Raw genomic sequence first — 24,744 nt, forward strand, 5'->3', positions numbered from 1 at the left:
ATTTCATTAGTTTGTCACAAACCGCCGTGTTTAGCCGGCCATGCCGTAACGAGTCAGCGTGACATGAAACTTTCCGGAAACAGGGAGTCCACCAATGCCAGCCGTCGCCCGCGTGTCTCAACCTGCCCAGCTTCAACCACATTTCCTCGAAGCCATATGGCAGCAAACAACGCTACCGGTTGGAGTAAAGCATCGGCGCTTTTGTTGAAGAGAGAGAGTGGAATGAAAAGAGGCACCAATAAAAGGAAGAGAAAACAAGAGCACATGCACTCTGTACGCACCAGGAAGAATGTGGCGTCATGCCTTGTGCTCGAAAGCAGGCGTCACACAGCCATGGGCTGACAATATGCCCAAAATACAGCCAACTGTTTAAAAATGCAAAAAATAAACTCTATTTATCAGACCCTTGCAGTCGTTCGAGCAAAACTGAAACTAGTTATCAGTTATTTTTTTAATTTGTTCAGTGTCTTTTCTACAGTTTTTCATTGGCTGCCATCTTGCTTTTTGCTGTTTAGATCAGACAAGTGCCCATATCTGGAGTAATGCAATGTTTATAAAATGGTGTGTAAGTGGGGGGGGGGGGCTTATACAGTAATTTAGAATAAATCAGTAACGCAAAAACAGGCAGCAAACTACAATAAATGTCGTGCAACATTGAGTCCCACAGCAAATGAGGGCTGTTTGATTCTTTTTAGTGGCTGGGAACAGAATTTTTACTTCGATAGAATTTCAATAGAAAACTGAGAAAGAAAAATTGCATGCATGCAGCTGGTGATTTAAAAATATAGTGAACAAGTCATCACTACGTCTGAAAATGAGCAGCGATTTGAGAGACTTACCTTTCGCCTGCGAGAATGTGGCTCCTCAGTAGGAATATTTATCATGCGAGTAAATGGCTACCTCAAGTTTTCAGCTTCGCACTTGAAGCTTTTCGGGTGTATAAAACAAATTCAGCAGTATGGTATTTATGGAAATACATTTAACTAGTAAGCCACATTATCAGCAATTTTTTCATGCTTGTTCATAGAAATAGCAGAGATAATCTATAAAGAGCCGTTGCAAGGACAGAGAAAAAGACTGCATGTTGTACCATACATGCACAAAATCTCCCACAACCTGAAAAAGGTTGCAAATCGGCACCATGTGCTAGTGGTTTTTTCTGCTCCAAATACGCTTTCAAGGCTCTTTGCACGCACTTCTTGAAGAGTTGCCAAGGTGGTGTGCGATAAGAAGCACATAAAGCTGTTCCTACGTTGTGCTGTGGGGACTGTTTATGAAATTCTCCTCAGCTGTGGCAATGTCTATATAGGCCAGACAGGGCGCTGTACAAATGACCGTCTAAGGGAGCATTCCCAATTAATTAGGAATGGAACAGGGTCTCATTTGCCTTTTCACTGTGCTTCGTGTGGCTGCACGGCGCAGTTCGATCGCACGCGAGTACTTTGGAAGGAGCCGGGATGCGCTGGCGTGGGATTTACGCGAAGCCTTTCACATAATGAAGAAAGGTGACTCGTGCGTTAGCGTGCCTTCAGTTGTGTTACATAACAGTGAATTCCAACTGTTGGTTGTAGATGTACTTTAGTTGGGTGCTACGAAGTGTCTGTCAATCCTTTTTTGCTGGTTTTTCCTCGCATTATTTTTGCGCAGGCTTGGGTGTGTTTGGTTTTTTCGACGTCTTTACATTAGGCATATCTGTTTGTTGCTGATTTCAGATATCATGATTGCAATTATCGGTTACTACATCATAAAATTGTTCATGCCTGCACGTGCAGTGAATGAAGTGGTCTGCGCATGTCCTCCAAGAGCATATATATTGTGAATGCTTCATGAGAATGAACTTAGTTGCGAGTTGGCGCTGTTTCTGTCTCATCTTTTTTTTCTTTTTTCCAACCTTGCGCCACGTATTTTAGCCTAATATGTACCAACTAGCCCAACATAACGTACTGTTAAGCTTTAAGGTGCATGGACTAGTCGCAACAAGAACAACAATCATTTTTTGGAATATTTCATAAAGAAATTGCAGTAGTGTTTATTTTTGTAACTTTTTTCATAAGACTAAAGCACGTCATTTGAAGGCGATATTAAAATGCAAATTAAGTATGCTTTTGGAAATGAATTTTGTATTTCGGCGCAAATATAACGAAGTGATTTAACTTATATGGTTTCAACACAGCATCCAACAGCATGATGGATAACATAAATCTGAAATGAACATTGCCTGAATAAATGCAATTTTCTCTACCACATTTGACCGCAGTGGCATAAACGGGGGGACGGGGTGAAGCTACTGCCATGCTTAAAGTTTTGCTCTATGCCTGCTTTGTTCTGCATCCTGATTGGTACTACATGTGCAGCACAGAATCCTGGCGCATGCGCAGTTTCCTGCCTGCACAGCCTCGATTTTGCTTCGTTGCCAAGAGGTTCATCATTTGAATAGCCACAAGAATATATTGTGAGGGCGCAGCAATCTTGAAATCATAACTGCATGTATGGTCTTACCGCGTCGTAGGCCCTTATGCTCTAACTCAAGCATGAATGGCAGTATATATCGAACGTGAGGTAGCAGTTGCGGTCAACACCACCATCGACAGCCACGCACTCCACTGTTCTACACAAGAATGCTTCTGTCCGTACGCGCATGTGAAGTGATTTCAAAGGAAACTTGGTATGCCCGATAAATAGGCACTGCAACCAGTTAAAGTTACATAGTAATGAAGGACATAAGCAAAAATGCACATTTGCGTTACATAGACTGAACTTCATGGCACACCATGTAAATCAGATTAGGTGGGCGGTAAGATTATGTCCTGTTAACTTGACAACAGGCAGAAAAATATACTTTCATTGCAGTTAATCCACTCGGCAAGAGACCAAAATGCTTCGTCAAACTCTCTTGCAAAGCTCGTGCATATATTACAGCACACAAAGAGCTCCAAAATATCAGCAGCGTGCAATTCTACACATAACTGACTGCCAGGACAGACCGGTGCACTCACCAAGCTTGCGACTCTAGGATATACTTGGCATTTAAAATGTTAAGGCCTAAAAAACGATGCAGTAAAAGATATAAGCACAGGACAATTCTTACTTGCTAGGGCAAGAACAGAAGCTGAGTAGTAACCCTCCGTCGTCCCATCGTCACTGCACCAGTGTGCCTGGACCTCTCTAGTTTTTTGAAAGTCGCCTTCATTTTCAGGATTGAAAGACTTAATTTGCTGCGCGGGTATGACTGCACGGTAATTATCACAATACCGCACGTGCGCTAACGATTCGACAAAATTAGGCCAACAAACACCCACACTCACGCCACACGCGCCATGCGGCTTTGTCTACAACTTTGTCTAGTGTTGGCCCGTGTTCGATGCTCGTGTTTTCCCCGTGTGCAAAGAAAACCGTCAAAGCGTTTAACATTTGAATGTTGCTCTAATACATGACTTTACAGATGATACCCTGTGTTGTTTTGTTTTTTCGTCATTGTTGCATTTAGTAATCAACTGTTTTTTTTCTTCAGTGTTACATATGCGATCTTGTATATGAATGCATTCATACGAAATTGCAACAGAAGCTTACTTTTGTACTTCCCGCTTACACATTGCCTGACGGAAGTCTGTGAGCGATGTTTTATTAAAAATAAATAAAATAAAACACCTCTTATTTATAAATTGACCGAGCGTTGAACTAAACAGGTTCAGAATTCATTTTCCTTCTTCACCTATTTTAATGCACTGTCCTCCTCTTGTTTTTACAGTGCGCTAAAATAGGAAAATAACAGATTCATGATGACATGACGCGATGACGAACTAGCACATGCACGAGTTCTTATTGTGAAAGTTCCTAAATCAATGAGCTCATGCACAGTACCAACCCCTCCGAATATAAAGCAATGGCATATATGCATGTGTGTCTGCCTCGCTGATAATATCTAAAGCGCTCCTGTGAGATAACATTAAAAAGAGGTAATTTAAAGCGTGGTTTTTCTCTTTATTCACAACAAAGTCGCATGCAAAAATTATTTTCAAAAAAGCTGCGGTGGTGCTTTGCAGTGCGAACTTCATAGCACTCCTTTCTTGGTGCTCTCTGCGGCATGCGCATGCAAGACAAGGTTGGTGGCGTATGTAATGCTTCGAAAAGGCAAGGACAAAGTGTTTGTATACTTTTTTTTCCGATTTGTCTTGTAGCGCATACATTTAGGATGCAAGACGCACGCATAAACATTCTCTGGCTCCCTAACCAAATCGATCTCTTGCACCGCCTGTCCTGTACGCGGATCGTGATACCCCTCAATATCCTCGATGAATAGTTAAATGAAGTTTTCGCGGACGATTACTGCATCGACATTCCTTCGCTTGATAGCGATGAAGAATCCATCGCAAGCGAGCAGTCTTAAAGCGCGACTCCTAGCTCACCGAACACAGTGGAAGGTAGCTTCAGTGACGACGACGTCGATGCAGTTTACTTTGAAGAAAACTATGGGGAAAATTGCAGCAACGAAAAGTCCAGTGACGGTGCAAGTGAGAGTTTCGAGTGTTGGTACAGCTGCGACGGCAGCGGCGACGGCTGTACTAGGGATTCTAGCCAGGACTCGTTGCCGTCGCGGTTTGCAGGCTTTGGAAGCAACAGCTTGCCCCGCTCAAACGTTTGAGAGGCTGGTGCTCTAGCAGCAGTAATGTCATTTGCAGTGACCCACGGGATTACATGGAATGCATTGGGGGACCTAGCCAAGTTGATTACTTTCTTCTCGGCAGGAGTGTGTTGCCGCAGAGCAAGTACGGGTTTCGAAAGCTCTAGTGAGAAGACGTGTAGGAGTTTGTTCAGTGTCACTTCTAATGCGAACCATGCAAGAGTGTTATGCTAAAGCATGACAGCACTGTTGAATGCGACAGGTGCCACACTTTCAGAGTAATACAAGCACTGAAATATAAAGGCTGCTTCTTCATAAGCCTCAACATGGCAACACAGCTTGGCGTTATCATCGGGAAGACAAAAGCTGACCTGCATGAAAGCCTTCAAAAACTTCAGAGGCCATCGTCAACAATAAATGACATTACAAGGCGTAGCTGTTACGCAAAGCTGAAGGAAGAAGAAAACCTTGACACTTATGACATTACAATGACACTGAACACTGACTGTACCCAGTGTGGAAATCTTTAAAGACTTCAGTGTGGCCTCTGCAATCGATTAATAATGAGCTGGCACGGCATTCGCGGTTTCAGCACCCTGTCCTTGCAGGCCTCTGGTTTGGGCAAACGCACCCAAAAATGGAGCTCTTTCACAATGAATTCGGGAAAGAACTGAACAACGGCGTCAGAGTAAAGTGGAACCACCATGAAAACACTCATAATTCAAGGCCACACATTTTGTGCATCTCAGTTGATGCTCCTGCAAGGGCAGAACTGCAAATACGGTGTCATTCAATGGATCCTCTGGCTGCACATGGTGCTTGAATACAGAAGAGTACCGTGAAGGTGACTATAATTTTTATTGCTCTCACCATAAAAGAGGGAGTTTCACATGAGCATGTAATATCATGTTGCATAACCTAAGCATTACTATATATATGCACGCAATTTATTTTACTACTGCAATGTTTGGCATAAAGAATTGCACATTATGGCACACCACAAGCATATTCAGGCACTGTATAAGTGACGGATGATCAGTTTCTGATTTAAGGAGTATTCACTCCTGCAACTTGCACTGTTCACGCGACCATTTGTGACTGGCAATCAAAAAGCGACACTTGAGTGACTGAAGTTCACAGCTTCATGCCACTTAGTCCTCATGAGAAACGTATTTAACGTGTGCTCGCACTTCTATTGCCACCTAATATATGTTGATGTGCTTTTCCTGTGTATCCGAATGATTCGAAGGTTTCCAACTGCGTTTGTGCAACGGAAAAATCAAACGAAAGACTGAGCAGAAGAATTGCTTTTGTGACTAACTCGGTCATGTGATCGGTGCTAGTCGCAGTTGTGTATGCGCCCTAATCATACATTGATGCAGTTGAGAACCATACAAAACAACAACAGGGAGTCGCTTACATCTATAACATAAGAAGACACAAAGACATCCAAGACAATGTCTAAACTAAGAGCTGTATCTACCCATCGGCAGTAATTCATGTGTATGGGACACAACAACGAATAAAAGTATCATGACATAAACACTAAATACCTAAGTGAATGTTTTAGTTCCTAGACAGTGTGTGGTGCTGGGTCCGACGTTTCAACAAGTGGACTTGTATTTTTGAAGGGAGCAGTTGATTGCCTTGGGGCTTGTGTGTGTATACATTGTACAGTCTGCTCTAATCTCAACGGAGGAGAAGAGGGCAACTACAATAGCGGGGTACTATGAGAGGCTGCCGTGGTGAGTTGGATGAATCAAAAGGGAAAAAGTATCCTATAAAAAATTAAAAAAAGATAATAAAATGAGGTTGGTAGACGGGGGCAGCGGCAGCATACCTGTCGCTGAATAATGGTTGTCGGAAGAAAGCACCACTTACCACTGGTGAGCTAGAAACTCTGAAAAGAAGGAATTAACACGCATTGGTTTCCGTTGGGTACGTGCCGTATTGAGTGGACTTAAAAGCCCCATTTGAAACCTTTATACCTGTTGGCTGGTGTGTATTAAATTTGTGACTAAGGTCAGACCTTGTGTATTTTTTTCTCTAGCACCCTATCTGTGTTTAGTAATTTGCCACCGCAAACTTGCATCTTCCCCTCATTTCATTTCTTCTGGATTATTTTTGGCACTTTTTTAGTTGTGAGGTTTTTGTGGGTAAGTACTGCTTATGAAATGGTAATTTATATACCAAATGTATTGTACGACATGCTTCATTATTCTGTTTCTCTTGCCAATCGTCTAGTACAGTAAAAAAGAGAGAGTTACCTTATCTTGCATTTTGTGCAATGAGGTTTCTAGATGATAAGCAGATTACACAACTCCTTGTGTTCTTATTTTGCACAATAATATTTAGGCCACAAGAAAGCGGTGTTCAATACAAATTGTAGATGATGCATTTTCAGCAACCTGCGTATAAAAATGTTTGTTTTATCGAATACATTTTTTATTCTGCCAAATACCGCTCCCTATGACCCTCCACGAAGGCAGATAAATGCTTTGGCTGAAGTTAAAATACGTTTCCAAACAAGTCACCACCTGCTGTTTTTTTATTTCCACATAAGCTGTACGCTTTAGGAAACTCCAGCTCTTGTTAGAACAATACTGATGTAGATTTTCTCTAGCTTCCGTACAAGCATTTTATTGCGTGTTGCTGCCCCCCAAAAAACTTCGCTGTTGTATCAACTCCATTTGAGGCATGCTACCTTTAGTAAGAGGCTGTGATATCCCTTTTGGTGACTTCGTTTTATGACCACATGCATCTCACATAACAAAGCACTGCTCACTCCGACTCACTTAGTGCTATATAGATTGTGAGGAAAAATTTCTTTCGAACTTATTCTTGTAGAATCAGACTTGCGGCTACACTGTAGCTTACGACTCAGTGTACTTAAGGGATATTTTGCAACCTTGTTTACAGATTACTCGAGTTTGGAAGTATTTACATGTTGTGACTGTTTGTGACTGTTTGTGACTTTACAAATGACTCTTGGTTAGTTTTGTGTTAGTCTTGTGGCGCAGTCAAGCAGCTTTTAGTGGCTTTTTTTGTCGAAAAACAGCTTACTTGCCATCGCAGAATTGTTGACATACTTGTTGCGTTCCTTTATGTGCATTAAGGAAGTCTGCGCTACGCGATGGTGTCGGCAATTGAGATGAGAACTTCAGATTGGGTAAAGATGGAGATGCGCCTGGCGAGCCAGTTTAAGGACATCATCTACGGCTCGAAGGGTTCATCGGCATCGACAAACTTGAAAGGTTAGTAAGAAGCGTGTTTCGCAATTATTACCCTATTTTCGTTAATAGTATTTGAACTATGTGTAGAAGTATGCATCGTGTAAAGAAGTTGCTTAGCAAATTGTGAAGAAATTGTTAACTACAACGACAGAAAGCCTTTTCTCTTGCAACCTTACGTCAGTTGAATCTTTGCTCCTTGAGGGTACTCTATTTGCATTCACTAAGCAACATTAATATAAAGTAGACAAAACACTGGGGCATTAGTTGAAATGGTATGTTTTCAGGTAACATGAAGCTGTGGTAATTCTATATGCAGCTTTTTTTGATAAAAAGTGTACAAATTCATAAAAAGCTGGTTGTATCTATAGTACAAAATGATGTGAATTCATCAAGCTGTTGTAGCTTGTGGATTTTGTTGTAATTACAATAAAAATGACTGTGACAAATTTATAACAAGATATGTCACGTATATGTCAGATATATATTAAACCTTTTATAACATCAATTGAATGAGAACTTGGGTTAGTTGGCAGAATTCAGTTAGAATAGTAAGGAACCTGACCATGCAAAGCACACCACTAATGTCGCACAGGTAGCACTCGTTAGAAAGAAACATGAGTCCAGATGCAAGAAGAAATCTGGTAACTTAGGCTTTTATCTAGGCAAACTGGTAATCTATGCTTTCGAGGAGCGGGAGATACAACATAAACTCAGTGACAACACAAGCAAATGCAATTTGCAGACTATTACATACAGTAAGCCTGGCTACTTGTTTTCTCCTTATGTGGTTACTAATCCCAGTTTAATTATTTACTTCTGAAGTAACACAGCTGGGCACAAAATTTGAAAAAAAAACACGTCGTTGATATGTTTACAAAACTTTATGCTAGACATTTTCCAAGTTTCAATCTGAAAGGCCAGTCAATAGGCTCCATTTTTTCCTTCACCTCCTCCCTTCCCTCAAACAAGCTGTGCGATTCTCGGAGTAGCCGATGCGATCGTATTTTTTGAATCTTACAGTGCCGCATTCCGTCCAGACTTCCCATTTCAAAAAAAAACCTAGCCTCTTTTCTTCTAACCGATTGCTCTCGTAAACGCAGTGAATACAAGCTTGACCTTAGGCAACATGACGTGCCGCTGAGCTCGTCGATTGGTTCTTTACCATGTGTAGGGTACCTTGGCCCTGGTTTTATCTGCGCACCCAGCATTTTCATTTTCGTGCGCTGTCCTCTGCCATTTTGTAGAGCCTGAGAATACCGGGAGAAGTGGTATCACCAAAACGAAAGCTTCCCAGATAAAGAGTTGTCTTGCAATTCCGCTGCTACGGTACAGGTCCTCCCCGAATCGCTCTTCCTACCCACTCCTCTAGGACACCTGCTCATGCAGGAGAAGCTCGGCTTGGTGGATGACTGCGTGCCGATTATGTATCGGTGATGTATCGCGTTGGCTAAGTTTCGAAGTGACGACAACGGTCTATGCTTTTACTCTCCCTAATGCGGAAAAGGGTGGAGAGGCTGTGTGAAAATTTCAAGCAAGCTGAAACGAATGTTTTCACCTCTGTAACATTCTTCCTTTAGTACATATTCATAAAATTTGTGCGGCTGCATGATTACTTAGCAAAGGTGCGCATATTTCTCTTCACAACAATTTACGACCTCCGGTTTCTTTACTTGCCCTTCAAGAAATATTGTCTTTGTGCTCATCACAGATGCATGCAAAATATCAAAAGATATGTTGGACATACCTGCAACTGTATAACCTTAGATTGTTTCAAGATTAACTTTCATTTTATATGTAACCCAAAACGATCATAAAAAGTGAAAGATGAATCTACTAACATGTGATTTATTCCTTCTTACAAGTCTGGACCCTGTTAACAGCTGTAGAGTTGAGTATATGCACTGTGTTTTCCTAGGTGTCGCAAAGCAGATAACATAAACGATTTTGATTTATATGTGGGGTTTAACGACCCAAATACACCATATGAATATGAGAGACGCCGTAGTGGAGGGCTCCAGAAACTTCGACCATCAGGGGTTCTTTAACGTGCACCCAAATCTAAGCACACGGGCCTACAACATTTCCGCCTCCATCGAAACTGCAGCCGCCGCAGCCAAGATTCGATCCCTCAACCTGCGGGTCAGCAGTTGAGTGCCTTAGCCACTAGACCATCACGGCGATGCAACAAAAATAATTTTAGCAACATCGAATTGTGATCAGCGCTTCTATTTTGGTAATGCAATACTTGCTGTTCCTAATTATTTTATACTATTTTGACAACATAACACCATTTTTTTCTCTGCTCTAGAATTATTCATATGCTTACAAAATCACCTATTGAAACTTTATGACCTTATGCTGCTGCAGTTTTCAGCATGAGATAAGTGCTTCTCCACTTTGTTCACAAATAGTCCCGACACTTCTCAGAGTGAAAGAAACACAGAGACGAAGCAAAGTACACACACTGTGCCCATGTTCTTGTGGCATCTTAAACAAGAACCAATTCCGACTAGGCCAAACAGCTCTATTAATGTTGTCCACTCAAATATTTCTCAGTATTTAAGAAAATACTTCAGGAAAACCCTCAATGTCAGAGGCATTGAAGAGAGGAGTAGGTACAATAAATGATGTACAACAAAAAAACCGATAAAATGGTTTTATTACACAGGCTTCAAATTATACAGTTTTAGATAGTCGTAACAAGGACAATTATAGAGTTCAAAGATTATCTTCACTTTCAATGAGGGATATTGCTGCAGAGTAGCCTTTCAGTACTGGCAACTACAGTTAGTGTGCTATTTGGAGAGTTTCCACAGTTATGATTGCCTTTGTGAAAGGCTGTCAGTAGAAGTGCTGCATTTGTGAGTCTTAAAGCAATTGGTTAGACATACACTGAAGCTGTTTCAAAATTACAAATTTCTTTCACATGCCATATCGACCAGTCTCTTATGGCCTATATTTTTAGCCATTTCCATTTTTTGCGTGAATTCTTTATGTTGAAATACAGGTGACAGAACAATCATTATGAGTGCCTTGGTGGGTTGTAGTTGGTTATATCACTGACTTTTCTTTCACAAAGTGTGTGCAATGTTAAAAAACTGAGGCCTGCAAAAATGATCACAGTTGAAGAGAATAAAGCATGCACGGTGATTGTTCTTTTTTGTGTCCTTAATCAAAATCTTCATGACACACAAGTCTTTGCACCCGAATAGTCAAACTTTATTCCACAAAAACCTGTGGTATTTTTTTCAAAGAAACAGCCTTTAAGTGGCTGCTTAGCGGCACTCACCTAGCAAATAAGAGATCAATTTCTGCTTGCATAACCAGTAAGTAAGTTTTAAAGGTGTCGGAAGCTAATCGTGGAAGCCACAGTCAATATGCATTATTAATTCACTGTAGAACTTTTAGATAGACACCACCCTATCGATCAAGAGCGGCATTAGATGAGAGTGTGAGATAAAAAAAGAGGTGTTTGCGAAGTCTTCTGAACGTTAGATTTTGGAACAGTAGGTAGAGTGCCCGGCATCTGTTTTTGTTAACTGAGGGGTGATAGCTTAAACTCCCCTTCACATATTTTTTTTTGTCTTCAAGATTTCCGAGTCAGGAATACACCACTCGAAGAATGATGGCCCCAGCATAAAACACTCTTATGCTCATAATTTATTCACGAGATCGTACCAAGTAGTTAACCCATATTGAATATGAATGCAGGCTATCATTCACCTTGAAAGCTTCCTGCTCTTTCTGCATTTGCATTTTTGTCTTGCACAAAGTGTTGTCAGTGTAGTTAGTGTCACTCTTAGATCTTGCTTGACATCTGTGTGTCGCACTAGCTGCAGCGATGTCCAATCAGTACGATGTATGTGGTAGACATTGTTTAAATTATTGGAGCACCCAAAAAGAATGTCCTTGCGATTATTTATCTTGATTACATACCCACAATTTCCTGCTGCTGTGAATTAGTAGTTATTTTGAACAAATTACTAATTTTACGTATGTCCTCAGAATAAAATAGTCCTCCAAATTGACGGAGTCTTGCAACACGTTTCAGTGTGATCAAAAAGTTTACTTAACTGTAGACGATCTTGAGAACATGTGAGGCAGACACTATAACATAGTTTGAAGCCCGGAATACACAATGAACTCTGAATAAGGTAAAAAAGCTCCTTTTTTTCTTGAAAAAGGATGCTAAAGACTCAAATGACCGCTTTATAAACCTAAAGTTTATGACCATTTGCTTATTTGATTATTAAGGTGTCTAGTTATCACAGTTATCACATGATGTAGCAGCGGCCGCACGCTTGCAAAAAAAGAAAAGAAAAAGTTGTAGTGATAAATCAACTGCATTTAGTCGGAAAGTTGAGAGAAAGCAATTAAAGTGTGCAGTAAATTCCTGCAAATTTGCATTTTGTACCCCTTGCGAATTCTAAACAGTTTTTGTAATTGTCGATTTGTGAGCCTATAATCTTTCTGTACAAAGCCATTCCATGAGTGTTTGATGTATTGAGGGCGTCCTTAAGTAAGACATTTTTTATCTAATGTTTTTTTTCAGTGTAGAAAATTCACTCTTTGATAGCGATATAAATGTGGCACAAACATTGAAATCATGCGGCATTGCTTTTTGTAGGTTCTTTATCAGCACTTTCTCAAATAGATGCACGACTTTTGTCTATCAAGCGAACCCACTCTATCACAAGTCTTCAGCGGTCATTTCAGAAAAGAAGCTACTGGAAAGCATTGGAATGAAAGCACTAGCTTCTTTTCTAATACCTGCCATGCCTTAGTAGCATTCTCATTGAGGAATACTGGAAGCACCTTTCCAAACTTTCCGAAGGTGCGTAATCTGCTTTAGGACGAACTGACTGCTCCAGAAATTGACAGAGCTGGTAAGTTTCTAAAAGAACTTGAAACCTAATGTCAGGGTATGTTACTACGGTAATAATACCTACAATATGTAGGTAATATATGCAGTGCAATAAAGGGACTGTGTACTGCTTGGAAAAAGTTTTTTTGATTGTGGTTAAATTGTTATCTTTCAACGCACAGGCAGCCGCCAGAGCGCTTTTGTCTCGTAAAAAAGAAATTGTACTTTAATATAATGCTGAAAATCGTGAATGAATGAAGGTTAGGTTAGGTTAGGTTAGGTTAGATTAGGTTAGGTTACCATCAAGGTGGCCATGATATGTGGGTGACAAATAATACTGGCCGGTAGACACATTTTGCTTTAAAGCAACCAGGTAGACTTTGAGAGTGCGTTTTTCGCTCCTCAAACAGCTTTCAGTTGCGTGAAAAAGTACATTTTTTCACACATGCCTAAAAGGCACCTGACAACACTGCCGGCGAAGTGCTTCTCGCTGGTTCGCACTGGCACCGTGACGCACTTTTCAGTTGTGTTGTTATGCCCCACTCACGCTAGCGGTACGGCGGCTCGCTGTTTGCCGTTTGACGTAATCAGGCCGCTGTGCTTAAGCAGTTTTGTTTGCACACATCAGTTGTTTCTCACCGCTTGTACGATAAGTCTGAGACCCATGTTCGTAATGTACGCCACCTGCGGGAGAGTGTTGTGGCCGCTTCTAGCTCGTTTCTTGCTCCACGGTTTCCACGCTTGAAGTTTTCGTCTGAGTTATTGACAGGCATGGTTCCAGAAGTCAACAGAGCTATTTAGTCAGGGCGGTATTCAAAAACTCGTGGCGTAAAACGAATCAACGTGTCTGAGAGCTCGCACCCATAAAATAGCGCCAGCTCTGGAGGATTGGAAGAAACTAGCGAACACGTAGTCTAGGCCCTTCGATGTTCCTATGACGTCTCACTTGTCCACTGTTTTATTTTGGCTCTCAAAAACTTTGTCGACTTGATTCGAATGTTGTGCTGGTAAAGCCTAAAGGCATAATTCTAAAGCAGATAGAAGCATCGTTTCGGAACCTATAGGTTACAAAACACGCAGCGGCTGCTTAAAAGTTTCGAGGTAGACAGCTGCTGCTCTTGGCAGTGGGGCAATGTTTTCGGGAGGCTTGGTGGTGAAGCTTTTCGTGTAGCATAGACCATACAGTTAATGCGCCGTTGCGCCGTGTTTTCCGATAGCTTGATTGGGCCATTACGATTTCTCACGTGTGCTGCGCAGTTGAAGGCATGCATTTATTATCGCTACATCAGTACAGGTATTTTGTTACGACATGTTAGACAAGCACAGAAACGTGTGTAGTCAGATGCCCTCGGGTACAGTTTGTCCTGCTACTACCGCGTGTGTTGCAAGCATTTTCTCGCTGCGAGCTATTACATTCATTCCATTAGTGTTCAGCGAAAATAAAACAATTCCAATGAAGTCACATGTGCTTTCAGTTTTATTTTTACCGGCACTACACTCGTTACTGCGGCCACCAATAGGTATTCTAAGGCGTTTTCATGGCACTTAAAGAATGCCGAATGCAGATTGAAAAATTATCCTTTGAAAATTTGTACTCGCTTTTCAGAGAAACCACTGCAGGTTTCGACACTTCAGGCAGTATGCTGTCGATTGCAGTACAAAACAGAAAAGCCATGAAGGGCGTAAAAAGTCCCTTTAACTATCTGGTCATAATTTGCACTACACTGAGCATTAGCATTGGTGTGGTTACAAGTTTGTGTACATAGGAGAGATCTGGGGAGGAGCATGGCAGACAAAAAGGATGCATGCAAAACATGCATTTGATAGCCTATGTTTTGCTTTATAAAAACCTATAGCATGCTCCATACCATCGTGCTTTGTTTGATCTTGGAGTAACTCTGCACCAAATTTTTGGCAGCCGAGTTTTGCGTAACGGCGCATTCTTTGTATTCCGCTGCAAAAATCCATATTACAAGCAGTAAAAATTGGCATACTCTTTCAGACCTCGCACTCACCCAGTATATGACACAATGGTTAAAGTCAAAACATCGCTAGCATCTCATGATACAAAAACCTTGCTGCATGACGTAGCTTTCTTGCTGCCGTATTTTCAAAAGCCTCTTATCGCCACATAGGCCATTGTGCCAACAACTAAGTATGAGTAGCTGACACCTGAACAAAGCATGGATGTATATTTTTTATTCCCAAGCAATCTATAGCTCCCACATATTACACTTTGGGCGCTTGTGTTAGGCTTCGTGATATAGCACGGCTTGGAAGGCTGCTGGATCCATGGTACGCAGTTGCTGCTTGCGCGTGGCCAACCAGGTCTATCCTTGCACTACGACTACAGCATTGGTTCGGCAAACAAGAAATTTTTTATAGTTCTGCTGTCAGTGCTGTTCTTCGAAAGCTGTATGCTTTTTCTGGAGTTCATAAGGACTGTGGTCTACCCATGTAATGGTTGTAAGTTGGAACAGCTTCATGTGAACTCTGTGGCACGGCTGAGGTGGAATGAATGACATCGCTGACTGCGCCGCTATTGGCCTGTGCTTGCGTAAGTCGTAGAGTGTGACGTCACTGACAGCACAGCACTGACATGTGCACTGAGATATCATGTGGAAAATGTTGTAACTGATGTTGCAGCGAACGGAGAAGTCTAGTGTGATGAAGATGCACAAAATTTACTTTCGCGTAAACATATGAAACTTTCGCTGTCAAGGTCGGGCAGGCCCATGCAATATTGAAATCAATCTTATGTCAGGTAGACATCAAGTAGCAGCCTGTATAAAATTTTTAGCTTTGAGTCATGCGTTGCAGGGTGCATTGATGTCAGTGTATCAATGGTGTAGCTGGGCGCATATCGTGTGCTTACCAGGCGACCTGCATTGTCAATTGAAAAAAAATCGCTTGCAGTATGGTGTAGCGTCTTTGTTCACATCAGTTTTATCACAACAACGTGAACGCAGCAATATGATGCGCATGTAATTTGCAGCAGTCGTCGGCGCTTTTGAGCAGCGCTCGGCATCAGCTTGTGTAGCCATAAGCGGGCATACTTAAATACTTAAAGGACCTTTTCGTCCATCAACGCGCTATTTTTGAACAACCGCAAAAAAGGGCAGTGATTTTGGATGAGTGCATATTCACTTAAAGAAGTTCGTTGTGTTTGCCTGGTCGGTGCTCCCGAACTACTGCAAGGCATTCACACTTGAACATGTGCGCTCTTTCAGCATTGTCTTTGCTTTCAAAGACCTCGTTGCTGTCGTCGTTACCACAAGAAATGGTGTTGATGATCTAATAAGTCGGGAGTTGAACCAACGCGAGTACTTTGTTGTTGCTCTGCACGCAGTCTTCAAACATTACTGAAGAATTTGTAACGAATATTTCCGTAACTTCATCCAATAGATCTCCTGTCTTATGTTCTTCGCTGTCTTGCACACTTTCTAGTTCCGATGCCATGAGAAGCCCGCCTAGCCCTTTTGAGTGGTGATTGCCAACGCTACTCCACCGTGCCCTGGTTAACGTTTTTTCTGGTAAAAGAAAAGGTAACTTTTTTTTCTTCAAATTCAGGAGTTCATTGTGATTTTCAAAACCAACACCAATATAAAAGTGAGCAAAACAGCTGTGCTACTACTGCAGTGTGAAATAAGAAAAGCAACAGCTTGAAGCCTCACCAGGAAAACAAGAACATTCGATGGCAATATCACTGTTGCATACCTAAAGCATGACAGGCAGACATAAAAATTAGCTGGTGCTCATTAAATGCAAACGTCATGATTTCAATATGCTATGATCAAACAGGCATTATGAAATTTACAGTTGTAAATATTTTTTAGAAGTAAGAAAAATAATATTCTCAAGATCACGATAACAGGAATGAACTTTCCCAGAGAGATTTTGTTCTTTTTCTTGCTTTGTCTTCCTCATTCTCATTTAGTGCTGTGCATTGAAATATGTATTTTAATTTTTTTCAAACTAACAAGTTGAATTGTAACTTATTGTTAATGTGTTTTCTTTTCCAGAGTTTTTTCTGAATAAGTTTGTTTCACGCTGTGAAGCTTTGTATTGTGTGTCTTTTTTGACGTACAACGTCCACGCCTTGCTCCACCTTGCAAGCTCTGCTCGTTCACTTGGGCCTTCTTGAGTAGACACTGCCTTCATGTTTGAAGCAGGAAATGGCACCATTGTGCGCCAGATTCTTGCAGCAAAAGGTCTCCCTGACCAAATCATGAAAAGGGTTGGAATGTTTCAGCAGCTACAACGTATTCTTAAAAGGCCAGCTCTACCATAAAAAACTACATGTGCAAGCATTTTTCGCGTATTCTCTTGTGCAAAATTTCTTCAATGTTGATGGGGTGTCGCTTTCGCGATTGGGCAAGAGCATGGTGCTCACTGTCGAAGAGTGGGAGGCGGTGAACTGTCGATGCGCAGTAGACACATCACCGCGGTAGAATATTAGCGGCTCGTGAAAAACAAACAAATTTTTCACAGCACTAGCTTTAAAAAGCCATCCAAATCTGAAACTATTTTAGTAAAAACCAATTTGGGGAGCTGTGCGAGAATTTAAAAGCATACTCATGATCGAGCAGACTGGCTGTTGTGTTGTGATCTGCTGGCCTGTCATAGTTGCGTACATTCGGGTCATCGCTCCCTACATAAAGAAGTGTTTCCTTTCGCTTGATGGAACACGTAATGCCTTCTTGCCTCATGAAATTGTTGACAGTTATTTGTGTATAAACTTTGTCCAAGATGACAAGATGTTTATTTGCGATCTCCCAAACAAGATCGAAAGAGATTAAAGGGGTAGTAAGAAGGAAATTCATGCTACTAGTGTTAGTATGGTGGTTTTGTTTCGAGTTCACCCCTCACAAGTATGAGGAAACTAAGACAAAGAAGACATGGGCGGATGAAATTTTATAAAAGTAAGAGTGGGCACCTCTGCGACGTGGGAGTTAAAGTTTAGAGAAGGTGTTGTTGATTGGGAGTCTGCTCCATTGTGTTTTTTGCCAGTGCTTTTTGGGGTGCCTACCTACCTTCTCTTATTTGTAACTTTTACCTCAGAATCTTTTTTTCGTAGTTCTTGTTGAATAATAGACACTGGATAACTTTTACTGATGTAGGGATAAGCAGTCTTTATGAGAGGAGCATATGGGCCAAGTTGATTATTCATAACTCTAGTATAATGGTGCAACAAAAAAGACAAGCAGTGAGTTCGGTGCTCTCTTGGTGTGCGGTCTATTTTTTGTCCCTGTCTTGTTGTGCATTCGTACTGACGCTATCGTATGCGTTATTGCATTAGCGATATCATACTGTTTGTTATAGTATAGCATGTGCCTTTAGTTATAATTGTAGCAACCCTCTTGCCATCGTATCAGCAGCTAAATTACGAATCACATACCCTTTTTTGGATTATATTTCAACTTCATGTTCAGATGTGTTTTTTTTGCAAATAAGTTTTATAATTTTATTGTACACTACTCAGTCATGCTTGCCAAATGCGTTCTACTTCACTCTGATTCTTCCCCTTATTTCACTCTTGTGGTTCGGCTTCGCGGTTACTACCCATCCTAAGTAGACATAGTTCTGTAGAACTTGAAGTGAACTGCTACATATTGTAAAACACTGTTCTCGGCCAAAGTTGTTATACATTACTTCCATTGTTTTAAGCCCCACCTTCCTGCTCTTCTTGTCAAATTCAGTAGTCAATATTGCAATTTGTTCTGAGAGTTACTGAGCAATGCTATGTCATCAGCGAAGCGCAGGTTACTGAGGTACTCTCCGTTGACTCCTTTTCCTAACTATTCCCATTTTAATCTTTGAAAACCTCGTGTAAGCACGCGGTAAATAGCAATAAGATGATCATATCTCTTGTTTTTTACCCTTCTTTATTGGTATCCTGTCAGCTTATTTTATGAGGGGCCATGGTGGCAGTTGATCCACTGTAGCTTTCTCTTAGGATGTTGATATGTGTTTCGTCAAGGACCCGATTCAGCGATGTCTCCATCTCTGCTGATTTTTCTACTGAATCAAATATTTCTCGTAATCTACAGAGACTATTTATAGTGTTTTGATGTATTCTGAGCATTTCTCTATCTTATGATTGATAGTATGAATGTGGTCGATTGTTGAGTAGCCTATAAGAGATCCTGCTTGATCCTTTCCTTGATTCAATTCTAATGTTGTCCTCACTCTATTAGCTATTATCTTTGTAAATAGCTTCTACAGGCTTGTAAATAAATAGCTTGTATGTAGCTTGTACAAGGAAGTCAAACACAACGTTTTGAGCGGGTGTTATGTGCTTGTGAATGGTGAACAGCCGCCTTTCTATGACACTAAATGGGAGGTGACGGTACGAATTCTCAGTGTATGATACTAGTAAAACGAGACGTTGCTGCGGGAATCATGTCTTTTTTCCAGTTGTGTCTTTTTAGAGCACTCAGCAAAGCATTATTACGCTTTCGGGTGCGTCTGTATCTAGCGTTCGCAATTTGATTGCTTGGTAGCCAAGTTTGCAGCGCCGCTTTGAATTTTTTAGATCAGTGTGAAGAGACTAAGCCTACGTCTGCCCTGTTGAGTCCCTGGCACCATTTCAATGCGCAGTGTTCAGTTTCATAAGTGTCGTTTTTACCGAAGTCTTCATAGGTTGTGAACAACGTCGTATCGTAACTTCAATGCCACCTTGGATTTTTTACTGCTTCCTTGAAAGCATAGTATTCAAGTATTTTATGCCCACTTTCACCATACGTGCTTCTTACAGCGCTTGTGTCATTTCGAACTATTCATGCCACTGATCACGGAGCGTGTTCATTCATTCGAATGTCGCTTTTGTTGTTTTGGCAGCTCGCTTGGTTTTTTTCATTATGTTTACAATATCCACTAGAATTGCGCGCGCTTTTAATTACACCGAGATTCGCCCCTGCTAACTGCGTGTCATTTCGTGACACTACCGAAAAATTTATTGCCGCCTTGGCTCATTTTTAACTCGTTTTCATAGTGGCAGCTGCATATCACCTGTGGCTTATACAGATGCAAGAATATTGTCACAGGGTCATGACGCAGATGAAGGAAGCTGACAAATTACAATTGAAACTGTTTATTCGATCAAACCTGTGTTTATTTGGCCTTGTTTAGTTGGCTGAACGGCGCTGAGCAAACTTGAGCCTGTCTTTCCAATATGAGTGAAAGCAAAATGATCAGCCTGTAATTCTTCAAATTTTTTACGCCACCTTTTTTATGATTTAGGATGATGTTATCAGTCTTTCAAGATTCTGGGATCTCCCCGTCAAAAGGAACTTCATAAACAAAGTGGCCAGTTTTTCAATCAACCCGTCCTGCGTCTTTCAACCGATTCGATGTTACCTGATCCTCACCAGCAGCTTTGCCTCTTTGCATATCTTCGGAATTAAGGCTAATTTTTTTGGTTCTGTCATTTACGGTGGAACGTCTAATTTCTGTCAGTTACTGCTAGTTCTTACACTGTCGTCGTGGTTGTTGCGGCTGCTGTGCACGTCCCTGTAAAATTCCTCTGCTGCTTTCACTATCCTATTGATATTGGTAGTTACTTTGCCTACCTTGTGCCTCGGTGCAAGCATCCAGTTTTTGTCTATTCCAAGTGTCATATTCACTGCTTTGGCGCTTTCTCTCTTCCTTAGAGAATGTTAAATTCTCTCAATGGTTTACGTTCTTATGTCTGATACCTTACGTTTATGAATCAAGTTCGAAAGCACGTGCCTAATCAATTTCGTCTGTTGTGTTTGAGGCTTTCCTGCTTTTACGTTTCTTAATGCGGCTGTTCGACACCAGGGAGAGTTCGCTAGTGTCCTGTCTAATTACTATACCTATGACTTCCACTACACACTGCATTCAATATGTAAATGCTAAGGCCGGTTTCCTCGATATGAGCCGAGTATCTGTTTTGCAGCGTGACTATGAATTCCTGTACTATCCTTCTGAGGGCGAGCACACTCTTTGGCTTAGTGCGTATCAGTTTCTGCCGTTGTTTCTTCAAATCTAAGTGAATTCGAGACCTTGCAATTTTATGGTAACTGCATTGTACCTTGTCAAGCATTCAATACAAAGACTACTTTTTATTTTTTTGTTACTTTAGCTATTAGGGCTCCTTCACGCCCACTCTATGTCTAGACAAGAAGAGAGCAGAGTGAATGAGGGAACGAACCGGGTTTAAGGATATCATACTTGAAATCAAGAAGAGGAAATAAAGATGGGCCGGGGATGTAGCGCATAAGCCAGAAAACCACTGGCTATTAGGGGAACACACCGGGTTCCCAGAGAAGGCAAGAAGGTTAGAGGGAGAAAGAAGTTGGACGGGCAGATGAGACTCAGAAGTTTGCGGGTATAAAGTAGAAGCAGTAAGCACAGGAACGAGTTGGAATGGAATGTCTGTATGTAGGTGCGTAAGCGTGTATCACCTTCACATTGTATATCTTCCAGAATTTATAATAGTACCTGCCACCATTTTATAATGCTGTTGTATTCCTGCGTATGACTAGCTATATTAGGTATATTTTTGTGGGTAACGAATCACAACCCCCCTTCTCGTCTCTCAGCGAACCACGATAGGAAGAGATGTTTTCATTCTTGAGCATTGCGAAAATAGTTACAAGATCAAAACAGCTTGTTTTATTGGTGTAGTTCTTCACTGTTGCTTCACTTGTATCGATAACAGCTTTTGTGCATAATTTTCAAGAATACAATTATGGGTTCAGATGGGTTTAAACCAAGCCATTCTGCGCGGCAGCTCAGTAATTTACCATAGAGAAATGCTTTAATACTTGTGCAAGAAATGCCTTCGCAAAAAGGCCCCATACATGTTCATGTCTAGCTACAAATCTCATTGACGGATGTAATATGTCGTAGTATAGGAGTAAACTTATGCCAGACATCACACAAAGTAAAATGCATTACCAAGAGGTGGTTCGGAGCTTCTCACCCATTACAAATGGCTCAGCCATAATTCATGATCATTTGCCATATTAACAACTATTGTAAATTCTTAAGCAAGCACCCCATTTTAGGAGATGTGAAATATGTACAAATGAACAAGTGTTTCGCCATATATTTTTTCAGTATGTTCCCTGCTTTAAAATTTTGCAGTAGTGAACCATATCTGAGTCTTTATATATGTGCATGATTTCTCAGTAGACTTATAGCGCAGTACTTTGGTGCTGCACTCTGAGATGTCTCAAATTGTGAGACCTTTTGAACAATGCCAAACACAAGAAATTTCATACGATGATTTTCTTCGGTTCAGTAAAACAGTAAATGTATGGGTGTTAAGTGAGGCATTGTTAGCTGATGTACACGTACCGATTCTTATATGCTTTTTTATTCACTTCTTGAATTTTGGTCTGCTGCCAAGCAAGCACTATCTTCCTCTCTTTTTTGTCCACTATTTTTCACTGATTGGGGGAAACGCTTGCTTGGGATTAGATAGTAGGTGCATAAATGTCTTGTTCACTTGCGGCCGTGTAGCTACTCTGAAAAATGAATTTCAAAAAGTTACATTGGTTCATAACATAGTAAGTACCCTGCGACTGTATTTGTATTAGTTGCCCATGCAACAAGGTCTAGAAAGGCCATTCCTCTATTTTTAGCTTTAGATGTGCGGCGTGTTTTGCATAGGAATGGTGTTTTTATGTTTGCACTTACTCCAGTGCATACGTTCTTTGATTGGGTCTAATGAAATACATAAGTAAAAGATATCGAGTACAATTTTACGAGTGTAATGGTTCGCACATGCTCACAGTTGCATTTGCTCTATTTTCAATACGCATTCATTTTAATGTCACCTTTGAATAAAGAAAATTCACCATGTATGTGTATTCTATTGTGTCAGTCAGTTAGAACAAAACTTGTGCCACAATGTCGGCACCTTAGGTATCATGCAAGCTTGCCCTTGGTGGAGAAAAAGACGGGAGAGAAAGCAAAGGCAATAATGTTAACCAGCATAGAAGGTCTGATTGACTCTATAGGCATTTGACGGTTATTGTACGCACTGCTGAACACGTCAAATACGGTTAACAAGTCAAATACGGTGTACGGTATAACAACCGTAAAAACTCCGCACATTTCATCGCGGGCGCATGCGTTCGTCACTTGACGTCACCTACAGGCGTGCACGTCGCCTACAGAAAGGAACCAACAGCACGAGCAATCTTGACGCTGGTGCTGGCGTCCTCCTCGCACTCTTTATTTTCTCTCGTTTGTGCGTTGCGGGACCAGCAATTCTAAATACGCTACCGGGCGCCATTCTCGTCTACTAAGCTGGCGAGATCTTCAGTGGCACCCGTTAACTCCACTATGTGTGCCAAGAACTGGCCTGATCCGTATGGAACTGTATATTGTGTTTTTTCTGCTGTTATTTTACTATAAGCAGCTTTTCATTAATTGTGCTTGGGTGCGCTGTGTCACAGCGAGAAATTCCGAAGCGCGCGCATGATCTTATCTTCGTAAATTTTCTTTGTCTCTGCTGTAGTTTCATCAGGTTGTTATTTTAATAATAGTCCGCGTATTAGTCCTTTTCTGCACTTATTGTAGTGTTCTTTTAGAGCATAGTTTCTTAGGTAGATGTTTTTACCATTTTACTAACTTTAGTGTTTCCTCTCTATTATTTTGTAGTCTCCTTGCCATTGTCCTACTTTGAATAAATATTTGCCTGCGTTTAATCCAATGTCCGTGTCAGCTCTATGAGTGCGTCGGTCGGGCCCATACATCAACAGACGTGCAACCCCACACGTGTCGACCGACCTGCAAATAAATTTGCCATGTACCACTTTGAGGTCTTTCAGGCATACCAGACCGAAGCTTAATGTGGAAGCCTGCGAGTCTGCTACACTTTGATCTAAAGTGTGTGCCATTATCTGGCATCTACGAGAGGACATGGTCGACCGCGTGGTGATGTTTCGGAGACCGACGTAATTCTTAGCATTCCGCATGTAGCTGTCCTGTTATTTCTTTGTTGGTCAGCAACTGTTTGTAACATTGGACGGCACGGAGTTTGATAAGCTGATTGAATGGGGCAAAGCCTTTGGTTATGTAGGCAATGACCCTATAAGAAAAACTGCCGTGGTGGATACTGGAAAACACGGTGGGCGTAGTGAAAATAATAGTGTGTATGGTGGAAATTGGGATATATATGGTGGAAAGTAGTGGAAATTATGATGTATATGCCCCGACATACTGGTATTGGGCACAGAAGATGGGTAAAGTGGAAACGTAGGTGGAAAGCAGAAGCTGCACAGTGGGAAATCTTGGGACGCTCTGCCCACCATTGCGATAATGATGGGAAGCTTCAAGCAGATAGTGGGTGGTGCTTATTATGGTGGGCCACATGGTGCACTAAGCTGAGAATCTTTTCCCACCATTGCGATAATGCTGGGAAGCACTAAGCAGATGATGGGTGCTGCTTGTTATGGCGGGCCACATGGTGTACCAAGCTGAGAAGCTCAGCCCACCATTGCGATAATGCTGGCAAGCAGTAAGCAAATCATGGGTGGGCTTATAATGGCGGGCAATTTATATAATGTACCAAGCTGGGATCTGTATACTGCATGTTCTACAATCATGATTTTAACCAAAGGTTAGGCCTACCGACCGAACCCGTACGATTGCGTTATCCGTGCTTCTGGGTTTCAGAATACACAGTTTTGACGTTTAAGAATGACAATGCAGCACAGCCATGGCATGAATTAACCTAAAGGAAGCATTTTTCATTGTGTACCGTGTCCGCACGAGAAGCAACAAACATCAATGCGACGCGATTCCAGCACTACCAGAGAACGTACGTCTCTTCTCACCGACAGCCACCGGTCGCACTCGCCGGCAATTCTCTAGCTTTTGTGCGAGAACTCAGACGTGGCAATTCGTATGCTTGGGGAACCAATATGATAGCGTAATGCTTCCGGCACACTGCATTCGTTTTGGCCAAGCCGTTATGTAGGTGTTGCTTTAGCGAAAGAGGTACAGCATCGCGCTGGCACGACCGCCCTCTACATTGCGCGAAAAGC

The sequence above is a fragment of the Rhipicephalus microplus genome, chromosome 3 (assembly GCF_043290135.1).
Source record: "Rhipicephalus microplus isolate Deutch F79 chromosome 3, USDA_Rmic, whole genome shotgun sequence".
NCBI lineage: Eukaryota > Metazoa > Arthropoda > Arachnida > Ixodida > Ixodidae > Rhipicephalus > Rhipicephalus microplus.